We start from the raw sequence: 26,580 nt of genomic DNA, 5'->3' as shown, positions 1-26,580 counted from the left end.
TTGTTAAGGCTTACTCACATTTGAAGGTCAACAAACAAGGCATATAATTGCCTCAAAACCATCATATTGGTCATAGCATGCTCATGGCAATCAATGGACATTATTGGGTACCAGTCTCCCACAATAGCCCTGCTCCTGAAGTGTTTTACCAACATACTACTACATGTTCCAATTTCTTTTGTTGTTGCTTCTAATTCTTGTAGTCAATTTCAACCACCCAACCAAGTATGTTCATGCATTCTTGTTCTAAGCACATATTTTCCATGAGATTCAAATAAATTGAAATAACCTCAGCTCGTACCTCATTGGTAGCTCATCAATAAGGTACACTTGCAGTTATGTTCACTTCATGTCACAACAAGTCAAACTAATTGTTTTATCAAAGCATCATGTATAAACATATGACATCTCATTAGTCCAAAACACAACCATCATAGATCAACATCATAAATCACATGTAACCATCATAAACCATAATCATAGATCATGTATAATCATCATATACCATAGTCATAAGTCACATGCATAATAAAACTGAAATAAAATGTTGATACTTATCCTTTCATCAATCCTTAGCTTCTACATTTGTCTTTATTCTGCATACACTCCAGATCGGTTGCCACACCAGACAAACACTCAGTGCCTTCTCCTCAACAATGTGCATCACACACATACAACTACACACGTCATATAGCACCATGCAATACCTGCATCTACACCATTACCATATGTACCACTTGTACACAGTATCACTTGTATGCTGCAACCACCTGCACAACGTCACATGTACACGACATCACCTACATGATGTGTACACAACACCACATGTACACTGCACCACCTGTACAATGTGTACACAATACCACATGTAAATAGTACCACACGCACGACATGTACACGACACCATATGTACATAGCGCCACATGCATGACATGTACACGGCACCACATGCACACAACACTGCATGTACAACATGTACACGATACCACATTCTCACAATACAACTTGTACAATCATGCAAACAACACCATATGCACAACATGCATAGAACACCATATGTACATAGCACTACATATCCAGCATGTACATAACATCATACGTACACATCACTACATATCCAACATGTGCACAACACCATATGCACACAACACCACATATCCATCATGTTCATAGCATCATCTATATGTACCATCTTGTACATAACATTGCATAAACAACATGTACACATGCTATGTATACACAATGCCGCATGTGTACAACATCATAGATGCAACATGAACAACATATACAACATAGGCACAACAATAGTACCTCACATCCAAAAGCACATTGTCTCTACCAAGAAACCTTGCTCTCAGTTTCTTATTTATGCTTGTCGCAGACCACACTGCTTTAATTTCGTTGATGCATCCTTCCACATTACCTATCATAAACATAGGCATAATACAAGTATACAATATGAATTCATATCCACATGATACTGACCTCGTATATTTGTCATGACTACTCTTCCCACTTGATTCCTCATGAACCAAGAATATCTTCATGCCATTCACCTGCATAAGAAATCATTCCTCCACAAGAACGATCCCTGACAACCCTGTTAGATAGTGACAACATACATACATACATATATAATCATTAGCATAAAAAAATCATCATCCTGTCAAACAACGACATACATACATACATATGTAAACATCAACATAATGATGATCATGACATAATTACCAGATAATATAAGGTCTAGGTTAAGAGAAATTTCTTTATCTATGTATAACATGTACAGCATTGAGAAAAAAAATTCCCAACATAGCCAAGGCATCTGACACCTCAGATCCATTTAATTTACCTTTTCTAGTTACCTTTCACATGTTTGTACTACCACATTCCATTTACAACTATGGACCAACCAATCCAACTGACTGTCATAGTCTTACCTTCCACTACACTTACTCATGCACAGAGCTTCATCTGAGTCTTACCTTATATGTTGGGTACCACACAACTCTCCCTGAGCTCCATTAGCTTTCTTCTTTCCCAACAAATTCCCAAGACTCAAAATAATAAAAGGCAAGAACAAAAACAACAAAAAAGAAGACCATGAAAACCAAAAGCAATACGACACCGCAACAAAGTGGCATAGTTATGCACCAGATACACGTAAAATCACAAATCAAGTGCAATGATCACAAAATACCAAAAGCACAATACTAACAACAAACACCATCACTCAATCCCCATGGTTCCTAGTGCTTCCAAAGGAAGCTCAACCTAAGCCTTCTTTAAGATTCATGGCAATCTCTCTTGCCATGCAACTCCTTGCATTACACTACCATAAACACATAATGTCAGTGCATAAGTAAACATAATAATACATCAGTTACATTATATTGTCATGCCAAGCTTATTTCCTTGAAGCTGAACACATCCACGCCATCTCTCAAGGGACTCCAATTATCTTGACAACCCCACCTGTAACTAGAGACTAGCTAATATACCTATCAAACAAATGTTCATGAATCTAGCACATATCCAGATAATGTCAACAAAATCAAGGTTAAGAAGACTCCCTCTATGCAAAGCACTCATTTGTTTGGAAATAGGGTTTCCAAACCTAGTAAAAAAAAATTCTTGCCCAATTCCTTTCTTTACCTTTTTCCTTGCTGCAATCGAGGCTTACTATGCGTTGTTGCATCACCCAACTATTAGTTATATAAACACATAAACTATTACCTTGTCACGCTAATACCAAGCATGTTTCCTACAACTGCTCACACATGTCAACCACATGTTCCACATATCAAGACAATCATATCTATCAATTCGAAATCAACCTTTACCAGGACTAACAATCATGTCATAATCCATAGTCATCAATCATAATACATAATGCTACAACTATCACCTATCATACTCAAGTACATGTCATCTATCTCAACTCATATGTATTAGCACAATCATCTTAAAACAAGATCATTTGAACACATACTCATATTATGAAATTCATCAAACATTCAACCAACTTGCAACATACCATGTTAAATAAATCAACTAGATGATATAATCAAATAGTCAAGCACCAAATATACAACATAAGAAAACATGTACCTTATTGTGTCTTAGCGGAGCCTATCTTATCTACACAATCAATCTAGTTAGCACAATATAACTTCACAACATAAACTCAAACACAAATAGGATCATGATATCTAGAATAGTCACTAGCTAACATGTTTACATCATAACTCATACACAATTATCATTCACACATATGCAAAGTCAATCTAGATTAGTACAACACCATATCACAAATATGTTGACTCATACCTGAATATCGTAACCATAACCATCTGCATAGGCCAATCCAATTTAGCATGATACATATAACATCAAGGTATAAATGCTATAACCCTAATCATCAAGCTAACTATCATTCTCATCAACAACATATAACCTAATCGTCAAGCTAACTGTCATATAACAACAAGAAGTTAACCTATAACATACTCATCAGCAACATATAACATAATCATCAGGTTATCTAATATAAAACAACAATAGAAATGCATACAACTACAAGTTACTATCATTCTTGACTATCTGACACATGTGCATATAACTACACTAATCAACTAACATCTATCATGAATGTAACCATAACATCAAAAGACATGTACATAACCCTAATGTATATAAACCTAATTCATATAACAATCATTGACTTACATACCTACATGCCAAACATACAATACATGTATGACAATCTGCTCTTACCACAAAGTCGAATGTTGCGACCTCATTATGATGCTTTGCATCTCCTTCTCTATATCAGCCAACACATTAGCATCATAACATACTGATATCACCATGATGACCTAAATTTCATACCATGACTTCACAAGGTATGTTTGACCTACTATTCATGCATAAATATAACCAACACCATACATGCATGACCACAACCATTACTCCATTATACACATTGCCTCATGCAAATATCAACCTGCATAAGCAATGCTTAATCTACTACACCTATGCATAACCGCATGTAGTCGAGCATAATCGATTAATTCTTGTAATCAACCTACAAGAATGACCATGTAATCAAATAACCAAGAATGCAACCCAGCATACAAGGATGTAATCAAGTTGGATATACTCATGTAACCAAGTCATATACTCCTGACGATGCATTCCATAAAATCAACATCAAGTTCCTCATCACAACCTTACTACAACCATGCTCAATCATTATGTAATGTAACAAACACATGGAATGCAAGTGTAAGAGATGCACATGCAACAGCCATGCATGCATGACCAACACATTCACCCAAGGAGAGCACAACTATGCTCTGATACCAACCTGTATCACCCCCTCCCAAGTCTACCCAAAGTAACCATGCCAACCAGGGTAAACATGAGGAGAGATGCTACTACAATAAGATTCGACCTCCAATGTCACCTTCGAGAAGTGGAATCGATGAAATATCACCTACAGTCATCCAACATCATTAAAAAAATCCCTCAGGAGACAAGTCAATCACTCAGAGAGCTTTTCCATGCATCCCACTACTATTTTGCAACTCTTATGCCATAGTGACTCTCATGCTATGGGCAAGGGAGCAACCAGCAACCTAAATTCACTCTCACAGGCCTACCTGCCAGTGACTGTGGTCTAGAATTGCCATTTTTGTGCCAATGAACCCAGGATTTGAGCCACTTTTCTAGCCCATAATCCTGGCCTCTGCCTAGAGCATGTTGTAACTTTCAGAATTCAAACAAAACATGATAACCATGTTGATCAATCAATATCACCCTCAGGACTAGGCCTTGTTTTGGGAAGTTTTAGTGTCTACAGATAAATGCTAAAACCCCTAGACTAGTAGCTAAGTCTAGAACAATAGTGAAAAGCATTCCCTACCTTTTTTATAACCAATAGATTAAATAAGACAATAAAGAAGCCTGCCTGTAGCTTTCTCTTACTCCTTATGTCCCTTGACCAATTCTGTCGCTCCTTTCCATACTTAATCTGCTTGAAGAGTACTTGCACACAGACAGAAGACAAAAACCGATCAAAGCATGTGATAATGATCTATTGATTAGACATAGAATGGAATCAAGTACATAGTTCACATATGAAAGCATCAATGAATAACACAAGCATATGGAAAAATATTTGAACACTTTATTACTAAAAGGAAGAGTTACAACCCAATTTGCTTGATTCAGTATCACTCCTCTAGTTCAATCCCATCCTCTCCTCATAACAAGCAAGACATTTTGACATCATTACAATACTTGAAATCAACTCAAGTCTCATACTAACAGCATCTCCGTATAATTAAATGATTTCCAGCCCCTAATCACTTAGATGAGTGGTCTTTTTATAGGAGAATGAAGGAAGTTATGCCATAAATGGTGACAATTAATGCCCTCCCAAACATAGGATTTAGTTCCATGGAGGAAGGGATAAAGGGGTTGATGTTCCTTAATTCCATACCTCATCCAAATTCAAGATCAAAGGAGTAGATAAACTTGGGAAACTTCTAGATGCATCCAATGGATAAGAATATTCCCAATCCCCAATGCAATTTTGCTCAAATTCGCCCAGCGCAGGCCAAAGAGGGCTCAAGTGCACTGCATAGCACCCTAGTAGTGTACTAAATTGCACTACAGCGCACCCTAATGAAGGCCTGCCTGCGCTAATCTTCTTAGAGGCAAATTTTGGATGATTCTAGTCGTGGAACTTCTTGGGAAGCTAGGCATTCTGATGGTTGACTTCTTTAGGGCATGTAACAACTGAATTAGGGTTTGATGGGCCCTAATAGTACTAATCTGTAAGTCGGGTTTGATGTGCCCAAATGGATCTGTAATAGTTTCCCCCTAAAGCATAATGTCGTAAATATGTATGTTGGGTGAAATGATTTATCATGTGGAGAGGAGGTTTCAAAGTAGAAGGTGACCTGCATCAATTACAATACATATATCATGCTAATTTGATTTTTTTATCATGAACTCGCTGAGGGAAAACATACTCATGCTCACCTTATAAACTTTCATTACATGTACAAATATAGTCGTCTATAGATATAGATCCAGGAATGGATGACCATGAATGTAAGGCCATTGTACATTTGATTTAGTACTCCTAAAAATATCGCAGCCTAGATGGATGAAACTAGATCTGGGGTCTTCAATCTCGTTCAATCTTTCGCTCAAGTACAAGTCTAACCATGTGAATAGATGATCTGAAGTCGAACATGAGAAGACGTCGTCTGATTACCAGCCAATGATGTAAGTCACTAACAGACATGATAGGAATCACCGATAATGATAATGACCCTTAAGGTACTACAATACATTTCACATGGTGTGAATAAATGATTTGATGTCGAACACCATACAAAGTCTTTCGGTCGAAGGCCAGTGATTTCAACCTATCGCCAGAAGCGAGAAACCTGTCATTGATGTATGCAAGCCTCAAGGTACTGAAGGGGTGTTTCTAAGTCAAATTCTTGGATAATATGCTAATGTCAATAAGAAGCGACTCGTCGCAGGAGGGCCTTGATGTATCCCACATCAATGACATGAAACGAGGTAAATGATTTTGGAGATGAAAAATCAACTGACAATAGAAGGTTCAAGAATGGCGGTCATGAAAATGAAGGTTTACGGTATTGCAAAGGATGAAGTTTGAACTGAATGACTTCTCTTGAACATGTCGATGACACTAAGATGAATTGGTAGCATTGACCCAAAACAAAGTAATGGATGGTATGATAGACCAATGGTGTGATAACCATCAAGCTGAATGACCCAACCCACATAGTCATGGTGATGAGGTGAAAGTGTCATGTTCAAGAGCGACTTGCTACCATAAAGTGTTTTCCCCTTTTTCCAATTTTCCCCAGTCATTGCTAACCAGTACCTCTTTATTTTTAATCAAGCTTGAGGAGGATAACATATTCTTGTTGTATAATTTCACCCTTCGGGTGAATCCATCGTTGTTTTAACGAGTCTAGTGAAGGTGAAATGCGATCTTGTCTAGATGGAAAAGTTTGTCGCTATTTGATGTTTTTAATGAGTTTAACGACAAAGATAACTCAGTCCTTTTCATGTTTAGAGAGTTTGAAAAGGGACAAAAAGGAAACTCCACAAGTTCTCTTTTGTAAATTAATCTCTCAAGCTCGAAAAAGCGTAAAATAATACAAGAGAGATATCATTTCCAATCCATTAACGAGCTGGAAAGGACTAGGGCTCAGCAATCTTTTCATGTTTAGAGAGTCTGAAAAAGAGCTCAAAGAGGACTCCACTTTGAGGAATGAGTGGTGTGTAGGGTAGCAATTGGTTCCAATGATGTTGGAACCTCTCAAAAAATGTTGATTTATGTGAAGAGACTGGCTAATAAGACTATTCATTGCAACTGTTCCTCAAAAAGGGTAAAACAACCAAGTGAAAGCGTATGATTGGCCAAAAGGATGGTGGCGATGGGATGAAAACAACCAAGGCTCATCTGACGAAAAGGCTAATAGAATGGCAATCACAAGGGTTAAAATGGAAATCGGTTCATTTTTACACAAGCTTGAACCATAGGGAACTATGCTTCGATTCAGTTTCATGTTTACACAAGCTTGAAAAAAAAACTATGCTTTGATTCAATTTCATTTTTACACAAGCTTAAAATGAAAAACTATGCTTGAATTCAGTTTCATTTTTAGACAAGCTTGAAACAAAAAACTATGCCTGAAATTGGTTTACATGCCCCCAGCATGATGAAAGGGAGAATTTCATGTAACCAGATGGAAGTCGCTGCGGTGAAGCAGGACGGTTATCCAACACCTTTTTGGCTTCATCCAGATAGGGACAAAGGTGAATGGGGTGATTCCCTTCACATAACCTACAAGGAAACTTAACTTTACCATTAGGTGCATGCCCCCAAGCTTCATTACATTCACCTAAGTATACTACTTGTGGCTATCAGGTGGATGGAATGAAGGTTCTTTTATGAGATCAAGTGAAAGACACGACTGGGATTTTACGAGATCTAATCAAATACTTGACTTGGAACTTTGCTCCAGGGGTCCTTGTTTCATTTTTTAATGAGCTTGACACAACACAAGGAACTATGCTCATACCTTTTATTTCATTTTTTTAACGAGGTTGAAAAAAGACCAGGAATTATCCTCAAACTCCTTGTTTCATTTTTTAACGAGGTTGACACAAGACCAGGAACTATCCTCATGGGCCTGTTTCATTTTTTAACGAGGTTGACACAGTAAAAGAACTATCCTCATATCCTTGGTTTCATTTTTTAACAAGGTTGACACAAGACAAAGAACTATCCTCATACCCTTTGTTTCATTTTTTTAACGAGGTTGACACAAAACAAGGAACTGTCCTTGTACCCCTTCATCACAACTCATAAAGGTCATGAAGGAGAGATCTGGTTCCAATGCCCCCAATACATGATGTACAACATTACTGAATTGATCGTCAGTTGATGTAGGTATGGAATGGGTTGCCACATAATTAACCCATGGCGGTGATGATACCATTGGTACAAAAGGACCATTTAGGGAAGATGGTTGACTAGGAGCCATATTTGGACTGGGAAATGAAAGTTGGCCAACGATGAAAATCCTGCCTTCCTGTGGGAAACAAATCACTCGAAAGAGTGTTGAAACAATAGCTCCCATGTCATAAACATAGTCATGCCCAAGAAGTAAATTATAATCTAAAGGGCCTGGGACTACCATCACATTCAGATAAACAATTTTTCCTCCCAAAGTAATGGGTAACCGAGGGAGGATCCCTAATGGTTGAGTGGTTCCTCTGTTAAAAGCCAACAGATTCTAGGTAACTGGCACAAGAGACGACGAACCGAATGCTTTCCAAGCAGTTGAGGAAAGGATGCTCACTAATGCACCTTCATCTATAATAGTGCCAGATACAATCATATTACAAACTTGTACTATGATATGGAAAGGCACATAAGAAGGAAGGCAGAATCCTGCCAGTTGATTCCAATCAAAGGAAGTGACTAGACTACTTGGAGGAGGTACCATAGAAATGGGAGAATTAACCCCTTGAGTTACGAGAATGAGAGGATTTTCCTCCTGTCTTGATGGAACAGGAGGACTGCCCCCAAGCTCATTAAAATCTGAAGAAACAAAAAGAACTTGAGTGGTATCATATTCACTCTCTTTCAGAAAGGTATGATTAGCTGAAGGTGAAATCGAGTCAACCATTACCTCGACCTGTTGATTTGGGTCGGGTATAGACTCATAGGATTCACTTTCAGAGAGAGTGGGTTTGACCGACGGTTGATTTTGGTCAGTTAATTCATCAACTAGTGAAGGATTTAGGGAGAGTTTCCTATAACCAGATGGAAGTCACTACAGTGAAGTAGGATGGTTATCCAACACTTTTTTGGCTTCATCCAGATGGGGACAAAGGTGAATGGGGTGATTCCCTTCACATAACCTACAAGGAAACTTAACACTTAACTTTACCCTTGGTTCCATGAACTTTACTACCACTAGTTGATGGTGTGTCACCAGCATGATCTCGAGAAGGTGATGACACAGGATGATGTGAACAAGAATACCGTTCTTCTAAGATCTGAGGAATATTAGGACAATTTCGAAGAAGATGGTCTCCAGCACAAAGTTTGCATGGATATCAAACTTTGTGAGGCTTGATGGGCAGTTTCTCATCAGATGTTGTATTCAAAGCAATGGTTGCTTTGTTTCCCCTCTGCTGAATTACCTTCTTCTTCTTCTTCTTCCCTTTCTTCTTCTTCTTAGCCACCTGGTTACTAGTACCAATACTTTCACCAGGCAAAGAGGAAGAAGGGGAGGAAGAAACAACTGAGGAAGAAGGAAAAGGGTCAACGTTAAGATCAACTAGAGGTTGATTTTGTCCAGTTGGAGGAGTACTCGATTACAATGACATCACGACATTTTGAACCAAGGAGGTTGAAAACAACCATATCGGCAAGCCAATGGTAAATCCTAGAAGGGACAATGTAGCCATATATGGAGCACCAATATTTCTGAAAGGAGGAAAAGGACTAGGATTCCCATCAAAAGGAATTCCTTGATCGGTGGACTCCGGATTTGTCGCCATATGTTTCAACCTAAGATCAACTAAGGAGTGAGAGTGGAGGATGTTATCCGCTGTCAATTAATTTATTTTAATCAAAGTAACATAAAAAAAATAAAAAATGGATAATCTAGGCAAAAGGTGTACCAAGCAACTGTGAACTGTAGAATACCTCCTGGCGAACCAAGAAGTACGGGCAGGTAATCTCCCTGAATGTTGTGTTTGGTGTATCACAGTGTACAAGGCGGCCAACTTGGTTACCTAAGGATGGATAGCAACCTAGTGTTTTCCTTCCATATATACCCAAAAATACGTGGAAGCCCAATCTGTATAAGCATTGTCTAATGCAAAACCACACATTGAGAGCATTCCCATATACTTTACGTACTGTAACACTTCCCTATATACCCGAAGGTACGTGGACGAGCTACGATATACTCACGTACGTGGAATGAGGTATCGCACTTGGGATGTATTGCAGACAAGTTAGTGACAACTTCTTTGTTTTACGATGTCGGAACACGTCTCTAGCCTAGACCTCTAAATGTTTTTCGTTAGGTGACAATGCTCCATTAGGTAAATTCAGATAAATTTTAAGTTGATCTTCTTTAGAATTTGCCTTTCAAGGTTCACCACGTGATGTATGTTTTCAATTCCTAAAATGCAACTAATATGATAATCATTCTTTCCATTCAATTTAACAATGAAAATCCTTAGCTAGTAGGGATAGAGCAATCAGATCTTTGACAAAGAGCAAAGAGCACATCTAATGCAATTTCCCTAGCTATTCCTTTCAAGCATTCACAAACTTTTTCAATGCAACATGCATGTATTTCTTTTTGATTTCCCTTAATGTGAATGAACAAAAAGGAAAACTAATGCACAATCGATCAATAAACTCTTTTCATAAAAATGACGATTTTGCGACAATTTCTTTTCAAGGAAAGGAAGACTTTACAACACTTTCATTTTCAAAGAAATGAGGAATTATGACACTTTCAACAAAAATACTAATCATATGCACACATCAATCAATCGATATTTCATGAATGAAGATTTTACAACAATTCAATTTTCGAAGGAAAAGATGATTTTATGACACTTTCTTTCGCTAAAGATCAATCGACCAAAAACTAACTTTCGACTATAGATTGAAAATGACAAAGTAAATACATAAGAAACATTTATCAATCCTAGTATAAGTAGGGCCAGGTAAGGAGATGAAAAGACTATTTTTAAAGATAAGACATCATTGACATTCAGCAAATCATTCAAACAGGAGAAAATTGGCAAAAAACTTCAGCTCCTAGATGGGAAACTAACCCTCAAGGGATCAACGCAGGCAACAGTGAGAGACAATGCACTTCAGCGCACTGGCTCTATGCGGGAAGTGCATTGCAGTGCACTGTGTCCTTCATTGGGTTGCGCTGGTGACAGTAAGCCATTTTGAAGGCAATTTTGACACAGTTTTGACTCAATTTTCAATGAAATAAGACTGAAATTCAATCAACGACCACAAGTACAGTATGTAGAAATGTCTTAAGAGGCTGATAAGCTACTAAGATGGATGATCGCTCCCTAGCGGAGTCACCAATTTTTTTTGGGAAGTTTTAGTGTCTACGGATAAACGCTTAAATCCCTAAACTAATAGCTAAGTCTAGAACAACAGTGCAAAGCATTCTCTACCTTTTCTATAACCAATAGATTAAATAAGACAATAAATAAGCCTACCTATAGCTTTCGCTTACTCCTTATCTCCCTTGACCAATTTTGTCACTCCTTTCCATACTTAATCCACTTGAAGAGTACCTACACACAGACAAAAGACAAAAACCGATAAAATCATATGATAATGATCTATTGATTAAACATAGAATGGAATCAAGTACATAGTACACATATGAAAGCATTAATAAATAACACAAGCATATGGAAAAATCTTTGAACACTTTATTAGTAAAAGGAAGAGTTACAACCCAATTTTCTTGATTCAGTATCACTCCTCCAGTTCAATCCCATCCTCTCCTCATAACAAGCAAGAAATTTTGACATCATTACAATACTTGAAATCAACTCAAGTCTCATACTAATAGCATCTCCCTCTAATTCAATTATTTCCAGCCCCTGATCACTTAGATGAGTGGTCTTTTTATAGGTGAATGAAGGAAGTTATGCCATAAATGGTGACAATGAATTCCCTCCCAAACTTAGGATTTAGTTCCATGCAGGAAGGGATAAAGGGATTGATGCTCCTTAATTCCCTACCTCATCCAAATTTGAGCTCAAAGGAGTAGATAAACTTGGGAAACTTCTAGATGCATCCAATGGATAAGAATATTCCAAAACCCCAATGCAATTTCGCTCAAATTCGCCCAGTGCAGGCCAAAGAGGGCTCAAGTGCACTACATATCACCCTAGTAGTGTACTGGACTGCACTGCAGCACATCCTAATGAAGGCATGCCTACGCTGATCTTCTTAGAGGAAGTTTTTGGATGATTCCAATCATGGAACTTATTGGGAAGCTAGGCATTCTGATGGTTGACTTCTTTAGGGCATGTAACAACTGAATTAGGGTTTGATGGGCCCTAATAGTACTAATATGTAATTCGAGGTTGATGTGCCCAAATGGATCTATAACAGACCTGAGCATCCCCAACCAGGAATGACATTCTATCAAACACTTGGCATCAATGCAACCTATAGGTCTAGGATACAAGACAAATCATAAATGGATGAAACAAATTATGAATCATAACCAGAAGGATCATCTCCTTCTCCATTGAACTATTACATCATCACTTAGGTCTTGAATCCATCCATTTAATAGCTACAAGTAAATATATGAATAACCATGACATGAACCAGTAATTCAACCATGCTTATAACTAGCATAAAACCATATAAATAGCAGAGATATGACAGCCATTAAATCCACATATAAATTAGTGCAAAAGTAAGAAAACTTAGTTTTTATTAATCGTAGACAAATTCGGCCAGGTTCGGCACTTCCACGTAACACCCAACCATAGACATGGTTGAACCAAATCTCTCTTTCAGCCAATCACCCCCGTGCCATATTCTAAACAGTGATGTGGGATCTCATAGAAAAACCAATCCAAGAAAAATCAAGGGAATCCAAGGGTTAAACCACCTCCACCCTCATCCAACCATGATCACACAAAACCAATGCTCTAATCACAACCAAACAGAACTTGGAATTCCATCTGGAATCCACCACTATCCTTGAGGAATTTTCCATCTCCTTGTCTCTCAGGCTTTACCGCAATCCAAACCGGATCACTGGACCCTAAACCAAGACCAGTCTCTTAGGCTTTACCGCAATCCAAACCCAAATCGCTAGGCCCTAAACTAAGACTTCTCCCTCAGGCTTTACCGTGTATCCCATCAAAACTAGTCAAGGGATTCCTAGACCTTTGGGAATGGAACTTGATACCACCTCTGCCTCAGATCCCGGAATCCATCCTACAAACCAAAGCTCAAAAACTGAAATAAACATCCCAACATACCATGGCATCTGGAAAAAGGCTAGGCTAGGCAGAAAACCATTGTCATAACCTGGAAAAACCATGCCACTGAAAGCAAGAGAACCATGCACCAACATGCAAATCCATGCATGTCCAAACTAGCTATTAAATCACACATGCAAAGGTTACATGCAAGTATTCCTATTGAAGCTGCATGATCCTGCTTTCCTTTCCTTGTTCCTTGCTTGATTTTCCTTTCCTTACCTTCCCTTTCTGTTGCTCCAAACTAGAGTGCTCCAAGCAAACTCTAAGTAACCAAGAGTGAGAGAGAGAGAATAATGAGAGAGCTCCAAACATGAACTGACAAAAGCTTAACACTAAGCAACCTGCCAATTAATCCTCAGAAACCTTTTTATCAATGAGGCCTATAATTTCTTCATTTTCCTTTATTTTCCTTCATTTTCCTCCTCACATGCAACCTGTGACCTTTCACCTCTATTTTCTCATATTTTCCTTTATTTTCATAAATAAATGTGCTATAAATGCCTTTTTGTCTTTTAATGCCTTTTCCTTAGCCTTTGACAATTTTCCTTAGCCAAAACACACATCCAGTGATACCCACTAGGATATATTTGCCCAACATTCAGCTTGGAATATGTGTCCCTTACATGTGGTCTTGTTTTTCCTTTATTTACTTTATTACATGAAAATTTTACCAAGGCTGTTACATTGGCCATATCTAGAGGTTTAATTTTTTTCTAAGGGTGAATAACTCCGATGTCGTGGATTTTTGCATACATATATAAGTTGTTCGCACATTTGATATGTATTTTAATTCATGCACTAATTAACTAGATAATTTGTATCTTCGTAGAATTCCCTCTCAGTCTGATTTAAACATGTCCATGTGTCTGTCCAAGGTGTACAAAATTCAGAAAAGATATTAACATATCCAAAAAATTGCTTTGAAAACTTAGCTGAAACTTTCCATGAATTTTCATCGAGATGCATGAGCCAAAATCTAAAACCTGTCATTGCGAGAATTTGCTTCAACAATTGAACCAACACAAACATCAATTGAAATTATACCTCACCTTAAACAAGTAAAATAAATGATTTCAAAATATTTAATCACTTCTTTATTCCAAAGGTTTAACCTATTGATATTAATTACTCTTCGGATTATGACCTTATTCATAATGCCTAAGATGACCATTGAACCCCCAAGGCACTTAATGCTTGAGTTCTAACCAAATTGTAGACCAATGCCTAAAGCCAACCTTTTTGCCACGTTTTTGGAGTTGATTCATTCTTCCAAGAAAACTCGGTGTTCAATCATCCTCCTTGGTAGATAATGATACTCTTCCACCCTTCTCCACCCCTATTACCTCTGGCTTCCCCAAGATAGGTTTCTTCACCTTACTAAGTATTCGATTTTCTATCCAAATCTTAGTGATTTGGCTTAGGTGTACAAAATGCTTTAGGGTTCTAATACCATTTTCCCTTCCTTGTTGAGAACCATCAACCCAATCTGAACTGGGCATTGGGTATAACTTTTTAAATAAGGCACATAAATGATGTCATGTATTCTTCTTTTATTTGGTAGGTGTGACTCATACAACTGGACTCGTATACTTCCTTAGCAGATTGGGATTATTTTATTATTGTAATTAGTAGTTAATCAGTAAATCAGTGTCAATTATTTTTATTATGGGGGTAATATTGCTTGGAATCCTCGGGGAAACTTTTAATATTTATCTGTAATCCTCAAGTTTTGAGGGGCAGATTAAGTTCCAAGCAATCAAAAGACTTACATGTTTGTGTTTCACATCTGCCCAAGGAGATTGCATCTTGAGTTAATGTGTATGTATGCATGAATATGGGTTTATGAAGTTAAAACTATAATGAGATTGTTATGATAAAGACCAAATTCACTAAAATGTCTTGATTTTTCAAGTGTCTGCACTAGAAACCTGCAAAGAAAAGTGCAAGGGCTTGGGGAATATTTTCTAGGAACATAGTAAAACCCACACAAATGTTAAAAATGCAAAGCATATATACATACTTTTTTTCTTCTTTAGGATGCGCATAGCTTGTGCTTTATAGTGATGTGAGAAGGACTGGGTCAGGTCTTCTTGAGATGCTCTTTGTATATGTAGAGCTCCACGTCCAATTTCATGATCTTTTCATTAATCACATCGCTCTCTTGTTCATCTACCTCAACCAAAAAACAATTACACAGTGGATTCTAGCACAACTACTATGTCTAATCATCCATGGAAGCTACATTATATAGGAAATAATGGCTTAAACGCTTACCTTCTCATAGGCCTCTTCCACAGATGGAGGAATTGGGCCAACCTTCTTCTTCTTGAAACTGAATAATCACTTCATCATCTTTTCTTAAGCCGAACTTTCTAATGTACTATTTCGAACAACTGGCATGCAATTTCTACACTCCCACACTTGGCATACATCATTACGAGTGAATTCCCTATCACAACATTCGATTCAAGTCCAAATCTGAGTATATGATGATGAATTTCCTTTCCCTCTTGCAAAGATGAGAGAGTAGCACATGCCTTGAGTGCAAAAGGAAAGGTGAATTTATCTGGATGTATCCCTGCCTCTTGCCTCTTGCATCTGATGATAGAGCGTAAGGGTTTCTTCAGAAAAATAGTTGCAGGAATAACCTCTAGTCATCATGTTCCATAAGAATCCACTTATTTCATATATTTTTTCAAACACTTGGCGTGCATCCATCATATTCCCACAAATTCCATAGAATGCGGTAAGTTTAGTTGCTAGTAAGATGTTTCAGTACAGTCTAGTGATGAGAAGGTGGGTGTGAACTTGCTTACCTTGTTTTTCGTTGGTGGAGACATGAAAAAGAGAGGCATAGATGTTGGTATTGGGAATCAAACCCTCTATGGATAAATAGTTATTGGGTTGAAAAGCCAAATTGGATTTTGGTTTAAGAGCAATAGATAGATGAAGAAATGCACAGAGTATCTGCCTGTCATTTTTTTATTTGTAAGAAGATTCTGATTCTAGGGAATGTAAGAGCTTAGTTCTCGAACTAGTTATAAAAGCCATACTGCAAATCGATGAGAGGGTGTAATGGCTCCCCTCCTACAGCTCTACCCTATTGTATTGGTAACGAAATGTTAACCGTGTTTGATTTTCCTGTCAATCCTCCATGGATAATACCCTCGAAAATTTAAATGGAGTGGGGAAATTGATATTCAACGAGTCAACACATTTTAATAAGAAGGGTCAAAAACTTGTATCATAATGCTAAAAACATTATTCAAATATAATAAATACTTTAATTTTTTTAAGTTATTCAAATATTATAAATTTTTTAATGTTTTCCAAAAGAAAAGTGAAAACATATTTATAATATTTTTCAAAAGAAAGGTGGAAACCATGTCATTTTTTTATTGTTTTCATTATACTTAAGCGATCTTGATCGATATTAACTTTGGATCTACCAAGTGCCCAAAGGGATTAAATCTCTTTTTACTCTAAAATAGGTTTGCACCTTAATAAATTTGATTCATCTCTCTCGAGACTTGGTAGATCTAGAGTTAAGATGGATATAGATTGGTTTAATTATTAATTTTATGTTTTTAATTTTTTTTAAATTTATTTTATTTTGACGGAGTCAAAATTGTTAAAGAAGACATTACAACATCTCTTCCATGGAAGAGGAATTCAACATTGGAGAAACCCTAGAGGTCCACAAAAAAATTATAGGCAGAGAAAGTGTCGTCGAGTTTCAAACTAGAGCAAGGCGTAGTTTTGACAAAGAGTGAACGGGCTCTAGACAATGTCAGGCTTTGATATCCTTGTCAAAATGCAAAATAAGATTAAATGGTAACCATGAGTTTTTTATCCACATGATATATATTTTTTAATTGCAGAGATGACTTCCATGATAAACCCTTTGAAGACACACAACTACTTGTCAAATATACTTTTCATATGAGATGTTATTTGCTTACTATTGGACCCACATGGAGAGGAGGAGTTGGTGGATTATGAACCAGAGGAATGGGGTTTGCAACAAATTTGGGCTAGTCCCAATGATTTTATCCATTCTCATTTGGAATTCAACTTAGAAGGTCACCATACCATGATTTCTAGGCCTACCTGGTCTTTAGCAATCAAAGTTAAGAATTCAATAGGTGGTCATCTAGCAGTTCGAAGGCCCTAACACCTGCTCTAGACGCACACTATTTGGGTCCTCTAGTTTTGGCTAGCCTAGGGCCTGAGGACATTTATCAAGGGCCAGAGAACTCTTCTTGGGGTTCTTTGGCTCTGATTTTAGTTTCCTTATTGTCCTAGAGATCGAAGGAAGACATACAATGTGTTATGACTACCTTAGGGTTTTTAGAAATTCTTGAACACATTGGGGGTTCTTCGCTCTGAGAAGCCTTTCCAGTTTGTTTTCTTTCTTGTCCTTCATCTCAAGTGTCATCAACCTCACCCTCCTTGGGAAAACTAGTTGGGGTTTTAGCTCGTCAGCCAATGTTATTGCACTCACTAAGCCCATAGGTAAAATTTCCAGAATCCAATCCAACTTTTCTAGTTTCGTGCAATGAATCTAAACGTTGATGATAGTTTCTAAATTGCTCAGAATTATGTTCAACACTTGAAGGTCATCTAGACCTCCATCTACAAGATGAAACTTTGTCAAATGCACTGGCCTGAGCGAATCTTGACGAAACTGTCTGTGCAAACAAAGGTGGATCCGATACATTATCATTTCTAGCCAATTCATCTCTTGATGAATCTATTTCTCAGGGAGTATCCCAGGCATTTGGAGTTTTTGTAGCATATAAAAAGGCATTCCCATCGGATCTACTAACTGCAGATTGTTGAGCTACCACGACCCATCCTGAACTTGACACCAGTTTCACTATTTGCTGCAATGGGGCAACAAACTGGTGACCAAATGGTGTCTGATGATGGGAGGCTAGGTTTGAACCACGATCCTAATTAGAAGCTAATCCAAGATCATGGTGGAAAGGAGGAGAATACTGAGTTGACTGAGGAGGAGAATAAATTGTCTTCAAAAACTTGTTGTAGATTGGTTGCAGAACCCTGCCTACCACAATGATCAACTACAACATAAACTTGGTTAATAGAACCACCCCATCTTGTTCCACTATTTTGCTTCTCGTGTATGCTCCTATCTGCGCCCTTTAAAACTCTACAAACAAAGGAGATATACACACTTTATATCAAACCCTAAGAAAAAAAATAACAATGACCATAACAATAAAATGTAAAGACAAATTTTCTTCTCCCAATGACTTGTATATATGTTCCCTTATCAGGTAATTTTTCCCTAATATTTACGCATGTCATCCAATGAGAGTTTTGAACCATTTATAAGCCCACAAATTTCACTATAAATCATCATTTCACATACCCTTAAAGGAGACGAAATGAAAAGCATAAAAAAAAAAAAAAAACTGGAAAAGAAATGAAGAATGAACTCACCCGGTGCCAGGGGCTGAGGGCAAGGGAAGATCTGATGGAATGGAACCACCATGGAATTACTTGAGTGTCATTTCACATCCTCTAAAAGCCTCATTCTTTGACATCATTCCTCTATTTCATATGTTTGAAAAGTGAAAATGGATGTTATGTGATTTTTTGGCGTGTTTCAATTTTATTTTTCACTTATGTGAGCATCACTTGATACCAAAAAAAATGCTAAATGGATTATTTAACCTCATAAGAAGCTCATTATTAGTGAAGGAGGCACATTGGATATCTGTTATAGACTAATGGATTCAAATATGCAATTAATATTATAATAATGGTATTTCATAATAGTGGAATGTTGAAACTCAATTTGCTTATATAAAGAGAAGGAAGCTTTAAGTGAATAGATTATAAGGCATGATGATTGTTAATAATTTGTGGGTGGGGTAGCAAGCTAAGTGAGCTTCATTATTAAGAAAAGATCATGGTTAAGTGTATGATATTTGGAGGAGTCTTGGCATGGGTGACCTTCCCATTGTGTCATCCTTTAATGATTTTCGAATTGCGATATTATGATTTTCACAATCGCATTTCGCATTATCTCCAGGCAACACTATATTACAACGTTTAAAGGTTGCGATGCGCGAATAAAACATGAAGTGTGGGAAATTACTATGTTTTAATATAATAATGAGTGGTTTGACAGGATAATTAATGTTTAGCAACCCGAGGAGAGGTAATGATGTTTCAAGTTATGGCTAGTTAACACTGAATATCTCATTCAAAATCTTCCCACGATTCAAACTCATTTAACAGTGCTTTCAGCCTTAATATCTATATATCGTTTGCGTTGATATATCTCTTATGTTTCAGGAAAGCTTCAAAATACATGTCATTGCGAAAGGTGATGCAAAATCAGAAGAAGCAGAGCATTACAGAGTCTAAGCTATCAGAAATGTCGCCTATATTCATTGATACAGTTTGCAGCACCGATGGAGGAGCGACAACATGGGAAGTCATATACAACAGGCTTGAAGATGAGCGTCCTAAAATTATTTTCATAAAGGTGATGACTGACTCAATAAAACCTTCAGGAGTCCAATTCAAATATGTTGCATGTTCCTTCCTTCACAGAATAGGAGGAAGATCGAAAATACTCCCATACACTGATATGATTAGATGGGTGGTGGAAAATATCAGCATTGAAGACAGGCAATTCAAGAACTCGAGGATGGAGCTCATGCGGTCATTCAAAGCAGAAGACCTGAAGCAAATGTATCATATACCTAACCCTCAAGAAATATATGACAAGTCATACCTGGCTAACTTCGCAAAGAAAAATGAAGAACCTTTCAATACGATCCAGGGCTGGAGGGTGCTAGAGAACAAGTTCAAATATGATAAAATGGGTATGTATACCGTAGCTTCTTTGGAAAACCCATACAACTATGCAGCTTATTTGTTATGTAGGCTATATGGATTACCTAATAATACTAATTTTTTCATAGAATGGATTCTGTTAATTGATGCTTGTGTCAATTCCCAGATAATGAATTGGGCCACCATACTATCTGATAACCTAGCCATTGTGATCTTCGAGTATCGTTGTTAAGGGAATAAGTCCCCTAGGGTTTTGGGTCAACACCCTAGCAGGGCGAGGGGTTATCTATAGTAAAATACAAGCATTCCACACAGGCATGATACTTAAAAAAGCAAACTATGCAAAGAGATGTGTACCTGGGGGTCCTTCGTTTGAGTAGATCCAGCCAAGGTTCAAACCCTCTTGGAGTTCCTCTCGATCCTTGAACCTGCAAAACAACCAATTCAAAGAAGCATAGCAATATATGGACAAAGTATCATATAGAAATCAACTTCATAACATATTGAAAGATGGTTAATTATACATTGAAACAATTATTCATATGTAAACCATAACAATAACATCATATCCGTAAAGATTGATTTCGGGAACAAGACAAATGTTTCTTTATTGCAGATAACTAAAACAAAGCAAGGAATGATATCACCTGAATCTTCTTCTTACTGACTCCAAGCAGAACCGTCCTCCGGGTCCGTCCAATCCCAAGCTTTCAAAAGGCTCCTTCCATGACTCACACAAAGATATCTCAACTAGTGAAATGACATCAAAACTCAAGGAAACAAGGGTTTCCTGTAGTGGGAGAAGTGCTGGAAGCACAGGGATCTTCAGACTTGATGAGGGATAATCTCAGCAGAGTAATTCTCACTTTTTTTCTCCTCCTTAAGGCCTTCCCATTGAAGCCTTTTTATACTTCTCCCAAAGTAGGTTTTTAGTTGGGAATTCGTTGGGAACAGTTGGGGCCACGGGCAGTAATAGGTAATCAACAGGTAAAACCCGTGATCTCCACCCGAAATTAAGGAAATTTATTTTTTTTAAGTGTTTTAAGACATATATGCGGGTTGGGTATACATTGACCCGTGTACACACGCATTTAGCTCAGGGCAATGTCGTGTACAGGGAATAAAACACTGTTTTTTAAGTATTTGGACCAAGTCTGAATGGAGGGGTTGCCCTAGGCCATAAATGCAACATCATAAATATCAAAGGTGAGATTTGGAGCTATAACAGATGCCCCCTAATATATGAGGTCAGAAGGGGTACATGATGGCAGAAATGTATTAAGTACATGGAAAGGAAACCTGTCGAAAACTGAGGACTTCACCAGATTTCAGCCTGCCAAGCCAGAAAAGGAGATCAGAAAGAAAAAACGTTTGAGGTGGGCATACCCATGCTCAGAGAAAGTAAAGCATGTCCACATATCAAGTACAAGTGAATCCACTGTGTAGACAAGTATATAGAACTGAAAGTACATAATGGATCATCTAATCATGATCAAACAAGTACATGTCTGAATATCACATATAAGATGATGATCAATCAAGCTGAAGGATGGAGCTGATTAGTGATGTCAAAAAATAATCCTGATAGTACCAAATGAACATGATGGAATAAGATGGTACTACATTGCAACTCAAATGCCAGCATATAAGATGTCGTTGTGAAGGAATGCAACATATAATGTGGAATGGTGTCAACTAGAAGCAACAGGAGCAACTAACAAGTGAACCAAAAAATGTTGATGCAACCCGAGGTCTTCACCGACCGCTGTGGTACATTTCTACACAATGGGAATGACTGAGCTGAAGTCAACCATGTGAGAAATCGTTTGATTACAATCATTGATGTATACCGTTAACAAACGCGAGACTACTCACTGATAATGATAATGAGAGTCAAGGTACCCAGTACAATCTAACAAGTGTGAATAAATGATCTCAAGTCGAACACCTGGGAGAATCTATCTATCAGGAGACAATGATGGTTTCCCACTGTCAATAGCAAAGGATCTGCCACTAATGACTGCAAACCCCAAGGTACTACCAAATGGACTCTAGACCTTTGCCCCAGAGCAATGAGTCGTAGTCGATGGGGAAAGATCTGCTAGATGGAAGGCATTAAGGCATCCTTTATCAATCTAGCATGAGTGTAACCCATAGGCCAATAATGTGGAAGGAATCAGATGAAAAAGATGTTGTAACCCAACCAAAGCACATTTTCAGCGTACACAAGATGTAGCTAGTGGACGACAGAAACCCTCTGAACCAACCGATAATGAAAGCTGACACAGAGGCGAGGTATCCACCAATAGGGTCAAATGGAAACCAAGGTACTGTACGAATCCCAATTTGTGATAATGTAAGTTGACGTCAAACACAAGGGAAACCACTGAGTCAAATACCCATGATACTGATCGATGCTGAGCACAAGGTGACCTATCAATAATGAAAATAGGGCCAGGGTCTGGCTCTAGGCCTATCCTTAGAGCAAGATGTCGTCATCGATAAGGACAAGACCCGCCAGCAAGAAGTCAATGGAGACTTTCTCAAACCGGCACAAGTAAAGGACCAATATAACTGATGTGATGATAGACAAGACATTGACAATTAGGGATGGCCGACTGAAAAATGAGTCAAGAGACACCGCAGAGAGGCCGACTCAGGCTTACTTCCCTTGAACAAAAGCACGACTCAAATGATGACTTTGTGGCAGCATATGATAACTTTGTATAAGCTCATCATGCAGGAGGCATGAACGAACTCTCCATATGATTGGAAGAGATAACCAATCGGAGGAGGACTGACTCAATAACAAGGTTAAGGCATACCTAAGCCAAGCTAGATCCCACCCAAATGGAGGAGACACTTTGTTTGAGTGCTTTGTTCAAGGGCAACATGACTCTAGCTGCCAACAATAAATGGAAATATTGTCCCATTCCTGCTCTTTTTGGAATATATAATTTTTTGTATTTTTCATTAAGCTTGAAAAAGAATAAAAGAATGCTATAATACAATGGAAAGAACGAGTGTCGGTGAAGCAGATGATCTAGTTCCTGGGATTGGAACAATCCTATGCTCAATGCAAGGAGGCGAAAACTAGTCAAAGACACTCAAAGGTATGTTCCTTCCACGGGTCATAGTGTGTCAAGTTGCAGAAGTTAAGGGATTGCAAGTTTGATTTTGCAGATGACTTGGTCAAAAGTTGGCTTAAACACGAGTCCAAGTGAAGCCGGCTAAAGGCCAAAAGGTGCAAATAGTCAATATGCAATGCAATAGTACAACTCAACACGAAGGAGCCTCTAGGGTATAAGGCTAGAACGAAGTGAAGAAGCAAAGAGGAATGAGTCTTCAATGCATAAGTCATGGTGGGACTAAAGAGGACTCCCGAGCCTACTCAAATGAAGCAGCATGGGTAACAAATGTCAGTGAGGTGCTAACTACGATGCCCATGAAAAGGATGGCTCTACCATCATGTCAAGGTTTGAAAAGTCGGCAAGTGAAGTTGGTTTACTAACGATGACACGATGGGATCGACCCTATGGCAAGTATATCGGTAGATGGAGGCTAGTTATGCAAAATGCAACGAAAGAATGGCTTCCCTAACCTATATGCCAGTAAGTAAATGATACCTGCCATGACGGGTTAGCAGTCATGGAACCGACTTGAAATCTTCGAAGAAGCGTCCAAAAAGTCCTTAAAAAACAACCTATTCTCGACAATTCAAGCTCCCAAGTTAAAAGATACATGAGACGGAAAAAATCAAATTTAGAAAAAAATTTGACATTTTCAAAATCTATAAAATGACTTTTTGAGTCACCATTGTTACCATTTGAGTTGAGAGCACAAGGAGTGGAGAAAAATAAACAAGCTTGCCTTTTGCTAAATCTGACCGTTCAAATCTTCTCAAAATCATCAGGTAACCCCCAAACTTGGCTTGCATCAATTTGTGATTGTTTTTAAGAATTTTAATTAAGGTTTCACCATTTAATTTATGTCAAAAAAAATTGTCGCGACGTATACACAAATTGGCTATATGAAACTTGCGTATACGCAGGCCCTAGATGCGACTAAGTATGAAACAGACCCGCCTATACGCCGTTTTGATTTCAAAACAAAAAACTAATGGTCCAAACTTTTTTTTCCTCGGGATGAAAATCACCTGGAGGGAAAGGGAGCATGCCACTATTGATGATGAGGTTATGAATGATCAACAGGCCTTAGATGCACTGAGGGGATGTAGTTTCTTAAAAACTTTGAAAATGCCAAATATGAAGGCAAATACCTGCTTGCTTGAAATGCTCATTCACTACTAGAGTATCGAGGATGATTCATTCATGATTGATTAGATGCCACTGAGGATAGTGATTGAGGATATCTATTTTATCACAGGCCTTTCCTGGAGGGGAGAGGTAGTACATTCTACGGGTCGTTCACGAGGTAGTCTTCCTATAGAGGACTATGTGCATATCTACTGCCTAGGCCATCCAGAAAAAATTGGAAGCCAGATTCCAATTAAGCACGTAGAGAGTTTATCATTGAGGATCATCCTGTTCACTATAGCCAAAGTGAATGGATTAGCCTCCTTACACCAGGGTTCATGACTTGCCATGAGCTTGGTTGTAGACTGTCTCACCACAATATTTGATTGGTGTACACCTCTCCTCACCAACTTGAAGAGCCAGCTATCATCTATCAAAAAGGGCTAGACCAAAAACTTTGGGTATGGGACTATTCTGTGCTCCTTCTTTTTCAAGAAGGTCCCAGCACTATGCCCTAGAGTACTAGTTCCGATCAGCAGCCCACGAGATCCACGAATGGGCAGGTGGGCTGATCTGATGAAACGTCTAGGAGGTGGGGACATACCGTGGACAGCTTTTGATGACAATTTCTTCTCCTGGTGGAAGCAGCAAATCATCGCAGTGGATGATTACCCCTACGCCGGCTTGGACTTCTGGGGAGATCCTGATTTGGCATTACCACCAGGCGCGGCATGGGGAGATATAGGTAACAAATATTTTATTGATTTTATGATTTTTAAGATTTTTATGATTTTTCAAATATGAAAATGAACTTAAAAATATTTTTGATGGGATTCAAATGACTAATGTAATGATCATATTCCAGATATTGGGCCAGTACAACCAGATGGATTCCCACGCATGGACATCGCGGCCAAGGTGCCGAAGAGGTGGCTGCCGATACAGAGTGAGTCATATATGCAGTTCAGCGAAACTTGGTGAGATTGACTCACCGAGTACCGATGGTGGCAGTAGAGGATCTCCCTGAGTACATGTAGCGTTGCGTGGTTGGAATGCCATGGGACTGGGTTCGGATTCTTAGGTGTGTGGCTAACGTTGTAGTCGCATAATTGGCCGTCCTGAGCCGAGTCATAGATAGTCTGGACATGATTATGGGCATTTTAGTCGCAATTTTTGTATATTATTTTGGAGTCGCCAATTCTGTTGAGGGACTAAGTCCCCTAGGGTTTTGGGTCAACACCCTAGCAGAGCAAGGGGTTATCTACAGTAAAAGACAAGCATTCCACGCAGACATGATACTTAAATAAGCAAACTATGCAAAGAGATGTGTACCTGGGGGTCCTTCGTTCGAGTAGATCCAGCCAGGGTTCAAACCCTCTTGGAGTTCCTCTCGATCCTTGAACCTGCAAAACAACCAATTCAAAGAAGCATAGCAATATATGGACAAAGTATCATATAGAAATCAACTTCATAACATATTGAAAGATGGTTAATTATACATTGAAACAATTATTCATATGTAAACCATAACAATAACATCATATGCGTAAAGAAGATTGATTTCGGGAACAAGACAAATGTTTCTTTATTGCAGATAACTAAAACAAAGAAAGGAATGATATCACTTGAATATTCCTCTTGCTGGCTCCAAGCGGAACCGTCCTCCGGGTCCGTCCAATCCCAAGCTTTCAAAAGGCTCCTTCCATGACTCACACAAAGATATCTCAACTAGTGAAATGACACCAAAACTCAAGGAAACAAGGGTTTCCTGTAGTGGGAGAAGTGCTGGAAGCATGGTGATCTTCAGACTTGATCAAGGGTAATCTCAGCAGAGTAATTCTCACTTTTT

The sequence above is a fragment of the Pinus tabuliformis genome, chromosome 9 (genome assembly GCF_031772625.1).
Source record: "Pinus tabuliformis cultivar Carrire ecotype Pingquan chromosome 9, CPIR1, whole genome shotgun sequence".
In the NCBI taxonomy this organism is placed as follows: Eukaryota; Viridiplantae; Streptophyta; class Pinopsida; order Pinales; family Pinaceae; genus Pinus; species Pinus tabuliformis.
Note: the sequence above shows the minus strand (reverse complement) of the source record.